Source organism: Rhipicephalus microplus, chromosome 4, assembly GCF_043290135.1.
Source record: "Rhipicephalus microplus isolate Deutch F79 chromosome 4, USDA_Rmic, whole genome shotgun sequence".
NCBI lineage: Eukaryota > Metazoa > Arthropoda > Arachnida > Ixodida > Ixodidae > Rhipicephalus > Rhipicephalus microplus.
In genome coordinates, this window is record NC_134703.1 from 87,568,954 (window position 1) to 87,578,388 (window position 9,435).

Below are 9,435 nucleotides of genomic sequence, written 5' to 3' on the forward strand. Positions count from 1 at the left end.
CTCTCTCTTCCCAAGCTATTTCCCTGTCAGACAATTCGGCCCTTTAGTTCAAAGACATTACCAATTACTACAAGGACGAGTACTGGCACTATCTGGACCCTTGTAAAGGACTGCATCGCGCTGACGAGCGCCTCCTTTTAAAACCGTTTACCTATACTGTACTGTGCCCAGTGGTGCTAAAACATTTCAATTCATCCTTTGATGGCACATGTCGGTTCTGTGGAGAGGTGGCTGACACCTTCCATATAGTCTGGGTGTGTTAATCAAGTACGTCTATCCCTCCCAACCCCACGAGAGAGGGCTGGAAGGTGGCCCTGTTCGGCTGTCGGGACCTGAATGCCCAAAAGGCCCTGGTTCAACGAACGCGGGCGGCGTTGTTTGCCAACGGATCTCCGAAATAGGGGTTCCACCTGGGGGTGCTCTGAGGGGAGGAGGTGAATGATGCCCCAACCCAATCGCCTCTCTAACCTTTTGATGGTTATTAAATGTTTACCACCACCACCCCAGGCTAAGCTCAGTGGCAGTATGTCAGTGTTGCTTAACACTCTTTAGCATTCTGCTTATAGCATTTTTTCGTTGTGATGCAATAGAAGCTATTAAAACACCACTATAGACAGTCTAGAGATCATTTAGTCGAGTGCAGAATAGCTGGTTAGTTTTGGTTATCTACCAATGAAAAATTAATGATGGGCTGGAGCACCTTAGAGTCGCGGTATTTTAAGGTAGGTATGTAATAAACTTTATTAAGGATCCAACGAGGAATCACTGGCCCGGGCTTGTCCTCCAGGAGCCGTCATCCGCGGAGCATCATGTGATGTCCTCTGCGATAGCACTGGCTGGTTGGACAGCCCAGATTTGGTCCACTTCAAGTGGGCCGAGAAGGGCGGCTTGCCACCGCTCAGCCAGTCGTCATGGGGTACACTCACGCTCGTCTGAGTGGTGGTGGGGAACACCGCACTCGCACTCCCAAAGTATATGCGCCATGTCGGCTGTCTCGTGCCCGAACCACGGACAGCCGGGTGACAGGGGGAGTGAGGGACACAGTCTATGCAGGTGTCGGGGATTCTCAAATGTGTCTGTCTGCAGACGCCTCAGATCAGACGCTTGAGACCTCTTTAGCTTCATGGGGGGGGGGGGGGGGTGGAGGTAACGTCGTCGCGTTTTTCTATAATGGTTGAGGATCTCGTGGAAAGTGACCATGATGTCCTTGCTGTCCTGTAAGGCCTCGGGGGTCTGTTATTGTCGTCGCAGAGGTATTATGTCCTCCGACCTCGTGTGCCTTGCTGTGTCGCACATCGGCGGACCTTTCGTCGCGGCAGGTTAGCCGTCTCGCGACGAAGTGGGCGCGCTCGTTGTGGTTCGACGGGAGGTCAGATCATTGGTCGCTGCCAAGCTCTCCCACGTGCGCGGCGAACCACTTGAGAGACTTGGCAGCAATCGCGCCAGACTTGAATCTACGGCTCTGGCTTTTAGCATGTCCGCCGCCTCGACAGAGACCCACCCCTTCGTAAAGTTCCGGACTGCCGTCTTGGCGTCACTGGCGATAAGTGTGCCCGCGTTTCCACCATGAATTATTGTGAGGGCTATCGCCATTTCTTCTGCCGCCTCAGATGATGGGAGCCTCACAGATCCCGTTACCAGAGTTCTTTTCCTCGTGTCGACCACCGCCATGGAGAAGGCAGGTGTCGATTGGCGCTGTTGTTGCTCTCGTTCGTGCTGCTGTTGTCCTCGGTCGGGCCGGGGGTATTTAGCAGCGTCGACAAAAGGGACACCTTCTCGGCTGCCGTGGTATTTCTTGGCTGCCGTGGTATCGACATATTTCTCGGCACCTTCTCGGCTGCCGTGGTATCGACATCGTGCACTGGGTGCATGTTTCTGGGCATATTCTCTGTGAGTATAGCATTCTCGACCGCTGGCAATAGCGCGTCCTTCAGTCGCCGCATCCCGTGGCAACGAATCTCGAGGGAGTCGAGGATGGTTCTTCTGGTCTTGGTGCCCGACAGTCTCTCGAGCTGCGCTGTCCTCTGAGCGTCAATTGTTCTGTTTTACGCGCTCATCAAAGACACAACCACACGAGACGCTAGCTAGCAAGGGACTGTTTATTGATGGCTGCCGCGCCGCGCGCACGCCCTCTCTCAAGGTGGCCAGGTGAGGTGAGATCATCCCGATTTATTAAGCGGTGGCCCGCCTGGTACATCCTCCTTTTTCTTTAGGTGATGTAGTCGGCAAAGCGCGTCGGTGCTCTACGTGGCCTAGTTGATCTTCTGAGACTCGAGTCGGCTGCTTCTTGTGCCTGGCAAGTGACCTTATGCTGGGACGGGACCACGTCGGGGTCCCTTGATGGTTGACTTGCAATGGGTGGTGCACGTGCAGCTGACTGGTTCAGTAGAGCATCCGATGCAGGCGCCTGTTGTGACGGATGTCGTTCCTTTCGTGATGCGGATGCTGTTGTCAAATCGGGCGCTGTATCTGATGTTGAATGTTGTCTATGCTGTATAGGCGACGGGATTGTCGGTGCGACATCCTTGTCATCCAGTGGGTCTAAGTGTTCGGGCGTCCTTTTTAGATGCTGACGATTCCTTCGATAACGCCGGCCTTCATCTGTACAGACTATGTAAGATCTAGGGCCAGCAAGTTTCTCTACTCGGGCTTTCGGAAACCACCCCTTGTCGTTTCTTATTCTGACGACGTCCCCTTCGGAGAGAGGTGTGAGAGGTATGCCTTTGCAGTGATCCTGTGGATGTTTCCGCACTGACGATGTCGAAGCCGATGAGAAGTCTGGAAGTCGTCCCCGAAGCATCCGTCCCATAAGGAGCTGACTTGGTGTGCGTCCGTCTATCAGGGGCGAGATTCGATAATTGAGCAGTGCAACCCAAAACTCCTCGCCAGCGTACTCACTTTTCTTCAAGAGGCGCTTTACGACCTGTACCCCTTTCTCAGCTAGACCATTGGCCCTGGGGAAGTGTGGACTGGATATGGTATGAGTAAAATCGTATTTTACTGCAAACTGTCTAAACTCTCGCGATGTGAACTGTGGTCCTCCATCGGTACAGACTTCAATGGGTATACCGTGGCGAGCAAACATGGTCCCTAGTGTGTCCACTACGACCTGACTTGTTGACTGAGGCAACTGTTCCACTTCTGGGTAGTTGGAGTAGGCACAGTACGCAACCAGGTAACGCTTGCCCCCATGGTCAAATAGGTCGACACCAATTCGCTGCCACGGCCGCGTTGGGATTTCCCTCGATAACAGTGGCTCTGAAGGTTGCCGGTAGGCAAAGTGCTGACATGTGGCACACTTGCTAATGAGTGACTTGATGTCAGCATTCATCCCAGGCCAGTACATCAGAAGGCGTGCTCTGGCTTTGCACTTGCTCATTCCCAAATGGCCTTCATGAAGACGTTGCAGCATGGATCGCCTCAGACTCTTTGGGGATTACCACCCTGCTGCCCCGCAAGAGCACTCCATCAACAAATGACAGTTCTGACAGACATGGAGCTAGTTCGCCTGAGACTGGTCGTCCTTCCTGGAGTGCCTCCACCACTTGCTTGAGGTATGGGTCCGCCAGGATTGCAGAGGTCAGTTCAGTCTTCGTGTTCTCACTTACGATGCTGGCTAGCACGCGAGTCGCATGGATGCATACGTCTTGTTCGCTTTCTCCGTCACTCGGTTGGGTTCCTGGAATTCGGGACAGCGTGTCCGCCACTAGCAGATGCTTCCCAGGAACATACTGCAATTTGATATCAAAAGGCATTAGCCTCAAGAAATAGCGCTGCAATCGTGGCGGCATTTCACTCAGGTTCTTTTGTGAAATAGCAAGCAAAGGTCGGTGGTCTGTTTCGACTGTCACTGATAACCCCAGTACGAACTCCCGGAAACGCTCACAAGCAAACGTCACGGCCAGCGCTTCCTTTTCAATTTGGGCATATTTTGTTTCAGCCTTTGAGAGCACCCTTGAAGCATAACCCACTGGGCGCCAATCTTGGTCATGGAGTTGAAGAAGAGCAGCACCTACTGCAAAGCTTGATGCATCAGCTGAGAGTTTCGTTTGCTTCAATGGGTCAAAAACTGCGATCACTGGAGCCGATGTCAAAGCCTTAATAAGATCTTTCCATTCTTTGTCATGGTGAACTTCCCATATGAATTCAACATCATTCTTTATCAATGACCTAAGGGCGTCAGTTCTTTTTGAGAGATTAGGTATGAATTTGCCAAAGTAATTCATAATACCTAAAAACCTTTGAACTTCCTGTTTACTCGACGGCTTTTGCATGTTGGCAACGCATTCAATGAGACTAGCATCGGGTTTTATTCCTTCTTTGCTGATACAATCTCCCAGGAATTTAACTTCGGCCTTCGCGAACAGACACTTTTCTTTGTTCAGTGTCAGGCCAGCCTTTCTCGCTGCCATCAGTGCTGCACGCAGGCGTTGATCATGCTGCTCTTTTGATGCACCCCAAATTAAAATATCATCGACATATACGCGTGTGCCCGGCAGGTTTTCAAACACTTCCGTCATTGCCTTCTGAAATACTTCGGGGGCGGACGCGATACCAAATGGCAGGCGCAAAAATCGGTATCTTCCGAACGGCGTGCTAAAGGTGCAGATCTTTGAAGTGTCTTCGTCTAAGGGGATCTGGTGAAACCCGCTATTGGCATCAAGCTTGGTGAACATCACCGCTCCTGCCAGCTCTGCTTCTATTTCTTCACGTGAGGGTAGCTGATAATGCTCGCGTTTAAGGCTTCGATTAATGTACCGCGGGTCTAGGCATATTCGCATGCGGCCATTCTTCTTCATAATAAGAACAAGTGGACTCACCCAGTCTGACGGCTCTTCCATTTTGCATATGATGCCCTGCGAGACCATCCGGGCCAACTCCTGCTTAAGTGGCGCTCGCAGTGCGTGTGGCACTTTCCTCGGCGGCATGATCGTGGGGCGCGCATCATCCTTCATTGCCAGCGAATATGGTCTACGGATGCAGCCCAGACCGTGGAATAACTCCGGGAACTCGGTGACCCAGTCGGTGCTAACGTCACTTCTTGAAGATACATCGTGAACGCGGGAAATCAGCCCGAAACGTTCTGCTGCATTCAATCCGAGTAGGACTTGCTTGCCTCTCTTGACCACAAAAAAACTGATATTCTCTTGCTGCTCTCCTAGACGTGGTGGTGGTGGTGAAAAACATTTATTTACAAAAGAGAGGTGTAGGACCTCTGTAGAGGCCCCTACAGACTAGGTGGAGTCTCCTAGACGTAGTGGCAGACTGATAACGCCCAAATGATGTATTTTGCTTCCTTCGTAGTTAGTAAGTACTGTGGTCGATGGCCGCACCATGGTCGGCAAACGCATCCTGCGAAAGTACGAGTACGGCAATATGTTCGCTTGCGCTCCTGTATCCACTTTCAGTTCTGTCGGGTGCCCGGCAAGGTCCCCTGCCACCGTCCAATCCTGATTTTTGGACACGTTTCTGATTTGTACCGTGAGAACTTGAATGTCTTCATCGGTAGCGTCCGAGGACTCCTCCAGTGCATCTTCTGTTGCAGCGACGCCTAACTCATGAACGCCGCGTCTACTCCTGCAGCAAGCTGCAAAATGGTTTCTTTTGTTGCACAGCGTGCACGTTTTTCCAAACGCTGGGCAGCGTCTTGGTCCGTGAATCTTGCCACAGTAGCCACAGCGTCGACGTTGTCCGCTCGTACGAGACTGTCCGGCAGCGTTTGCAATTTTTTCGACTCTCTGCACTTTCGCTTCGCTTTCAAGAGCCCGGTTCTGCGTTGCTGCCAGTTCCGCGGCTTTGCAGATTTCTACAGCTGATTCTAGGGTTAAGTCCTTCTCCTGAAGCAGGCGTGCACGTAGCTTCTTGTCGACGATACCGCACACTATCTGGTCCCTCACCATCGAGTCCCTAAGTTCGCCAAAATTACAAGTCTGTGCTTTCAACTGAATATCGCGCAAAAACTGTTCGAAAGGTTCACCATCCTGTTGTTGCCGACTGCGCAGAACGTACCTCTCGAATGTCTCGTTGCACCGAGGCGTGCAGTAGTCTTCGAAGGCTTTGACGATCGAGTCATAGTCCTCTCGTTGTTCTGCTGATAGAGGTAGGGTGTTAAACACTTCAATTGCCTCTGGGCCCGCGACGTGTAGAAAGATGGCAGCCTTCTGTGCTGGCGTCCGTTTCTTGTTGGTCTCAGTAGCTTTGAAGTAGAGTTCGATTCGCTGGCGGAACTTTTTCCAGTTGTCGGCCGGAGTATTTGTCAGTACAAGTGGCTCGGGTGGTGGTAGGCAGTCCATCTTCAGCGCAGGGTTCGACTGTTACACTTCTGACACCATGTTCTGTTTTACGCGCTCATCAAAGACACAACCACACGAGACGCTAGCTAGCAAGGGACTGTTTATTGATGGCTGCCGCGCCGCGCGCACGCCCTCTCTCAAGGTGGCCAGGTGAGGTGAGATCATCCCGATTTATTAAGCGGTGGCCCGCCTGGATTTCGGCGAGCGTGCTGTGCACGCCCAGCTCAAAGAGCCTGCAGTTGGCTGTGTATTGAGCTACGCCTCATGCAGCTTTGTAAGCCCTGCGGATGATCGTGTCCCGTTTGTTGCTTTCGCTTCTACTCCAATTGACGTAAGCAGCAACGTACGTGATGTGGCTTAAGGCATATGCCTCTATTAGTCCCACTACATGGTGCTCTTTCATTCCTTTCCTCTTGTTCGTGATTCTTCGTATCAGGTTCGTGGCGGCTGTCACTTTCTTCTGCAGCCGGCTGACCAACGCGGTATTTTAATGCGCAAGCATTTCTTAGCGTGTATCTGAGCAAATCTGAAACGCAATATATTAATGATTTGTATTTAATGACGAGGGTTGGACGTTAACCACTATGTTTGGGAAAAGACTCGTAGACAATAAAAATCGACATTGGCCTCGAACGTTTACAAACATTTGTTTACAAACATGTTTGCAAACAATTAGTGAAGTTGTGACACTAATTATTATGCAAATGTGGTAGATTGGTAGCCTTAGTGTCGACAAGGAACAACTTAAAATAAAAGACTAGTAATTCGATTTTTAAAGAAGGTTCTCGTCAGATCACCTTGAAAGCTTACTTTTTCACATTACTGGCATGTGTCCAAGGAAGCTTGCGGTGGGGCCGCCGAGAAGAAAAAAATTAAAACCAGTTACACGCCTTCGCAATATAGGTAAACAGGGAAGCTGACAAGCAAGAGGCACCACCTCCTGAACGCAGAGCAAGTTTTTTTTTTTTCTCTCATATTTCTTTTCTTAAATTTTTTATGTTGCCCCCTCTCGCCCTACTCTCCTCCTAAGCATCTTTTTCACCTCTTGCTACGCTATGCTTAGGGACGTGCAATTGTTTCGGTACTAATATCTGTACTCGAGTAGTGCATATTAGAAATACCAAGTACATTTTGAATATGAATATTTTTCTAATGGGCAGCGATGAAAAGGCTTCATAGTAGCCAAACCTCAGAACAGAGAGAGAGAGAGAGCTGTAGCTCCTTGTTTTGGTCATTGAATTGCCAAGATGCATGCAACCCGTGATTAATATGCAGACTATGCTGTTAGCATAGTCTGCATATTAATCATATGCATATTAAATTGCAAAAGAAATGCTGTTAGGATGGTGTCCTTGCTTGGAACTTCGGCGTCGCCGAACTGACAGAGTAATCTTCACGTTAAGCCTCTGGTTTCACTGTGTTCTTCATGATGATGTTTGCTCGTGAGTTATCTTTAAAATTTATGTATCGATTTCATTTCAAAGCCGCTTACAAAGCTCCACCTTGGAACACTGTAGTCACTCCCGTGTTTTAACCTGAAGTTACAAGAGAGAAAAATACGAGATGTGGAAAGGCCGAGAGGTTAATTGCAAAGCAAGCATCTGGTTGGCTACCCTGCACTAGGGGAAGGTCAAGGGGAGACAGGAACGTAAGGAAGAGGGAATCAGAGAACGAGAAAGGGCTGTGGAAACGCACACAATGCAGTGTCATTGCAGTTGCAAAATATTTACAGCTGCTGCTCCGTGCCCCCTACCGGGCTGCAAAATTACGTTCCTTCTTCGCCTTTGGACCACTACCACCAAATATTTACGACTATAGGTGCTACTGTATGTATACAAGCTTGCCTCGGTGGTCGCATTTCCATGGAGGTGAAATGGGAGAGGTCCGTGTACCGTGCGAAGTCAGTGCACGCCAAAGGACCCCTAAACCACCTTCGATATTTTTGAGACATTTCAAGTGAACGCGCTCATCGTGGGCAGACTGCCGTTGCGATCAACGATGCCACAAGTATAGTGTACTAAATTTTAGTACACTATACCACAAGTGGCTGTGCTACAAGTCGCCGACGCGCCATAAATCCGAAAAAAAAAAAAAAAACGCCAGGCCCGCGCGGAAGGTGCAGCACAGTCACAGCGAAAGCTAGAAGAGCGGCTTTCCAGAACCTTTAAAACACTCATTGGGCAACTACTGCAAGCACACTTGCTTGATACCCACTAGGGCATTAATATTTTTTTTTTTGGTAGTAGGCCGGCATTCGCTAGGCTATTTTTAGTCATTCTTCTGAGAAGCGTCGTATCAGCTAAACACTGGCAATGAATTTTGTGCCAGTTGTCCATGCATCGGCTGACGCGGATGAGGAATTATGGCTGAAATGGGTATGCACCACAGTTAATAAGGAAACAGGAACAAGCTTTTGTGATGGCTTGGAGCATCAGGCGACCCACTCGTTACGCTATTCGCATTGTGCGACGACTGGTTGTTCTTTCGCTGTTTCAGAACGCGTTATAAGTCGTATTAACGCGATTTCTGTCCCGACATCAAACCTGCCTAAGGCAAGTTTGACAACAAGTCACAAGCACTGATGTAGCTTGGTGGTAAAATACGGGGCTGGTATCCAGCGGACCCGTGTTTGAGCCCCACTGTGCCATTGGTGCTAGGTTTTAGGGGCAAAGCTTTTTATGGCGTGGCTTGTGCGTCCTTCGTTGTAGTGCTTAACCACCGGTGGCACTTATTTGAAAGAGCGGTCCTCAAAATGCCCGCTGGATGGTAGCATATATGATGAAAAGACGGAAATTCGAAATCTAGGTGGGAGCCGACAGAAGGAAACAACGTAGTGGGATAATCAGGGTTAACAGTGGAAGTGCCTCAGACTGGCTGGCCGATGTTTCGATAGGAGGACTTGTCTTTTTCAAAAGCGCCGTGGTATCCTTGGCGTGTTAGTTTTAAAGGAGTTAGTGGACACGCGCCACCACCAGGAGATGACGTCACCACTAACTCCTTCAAAACTAACATGCCAAGAACGACACGGCGCTTTTGAAAAAGATAGGTCCTCCTGTCGAAACGTTGGCCAGCCAGTCTGAGGCACTTCCACTGTTAACCATGATTATCCCACTATGATGAAAAGATGGGATATGGCTGCACT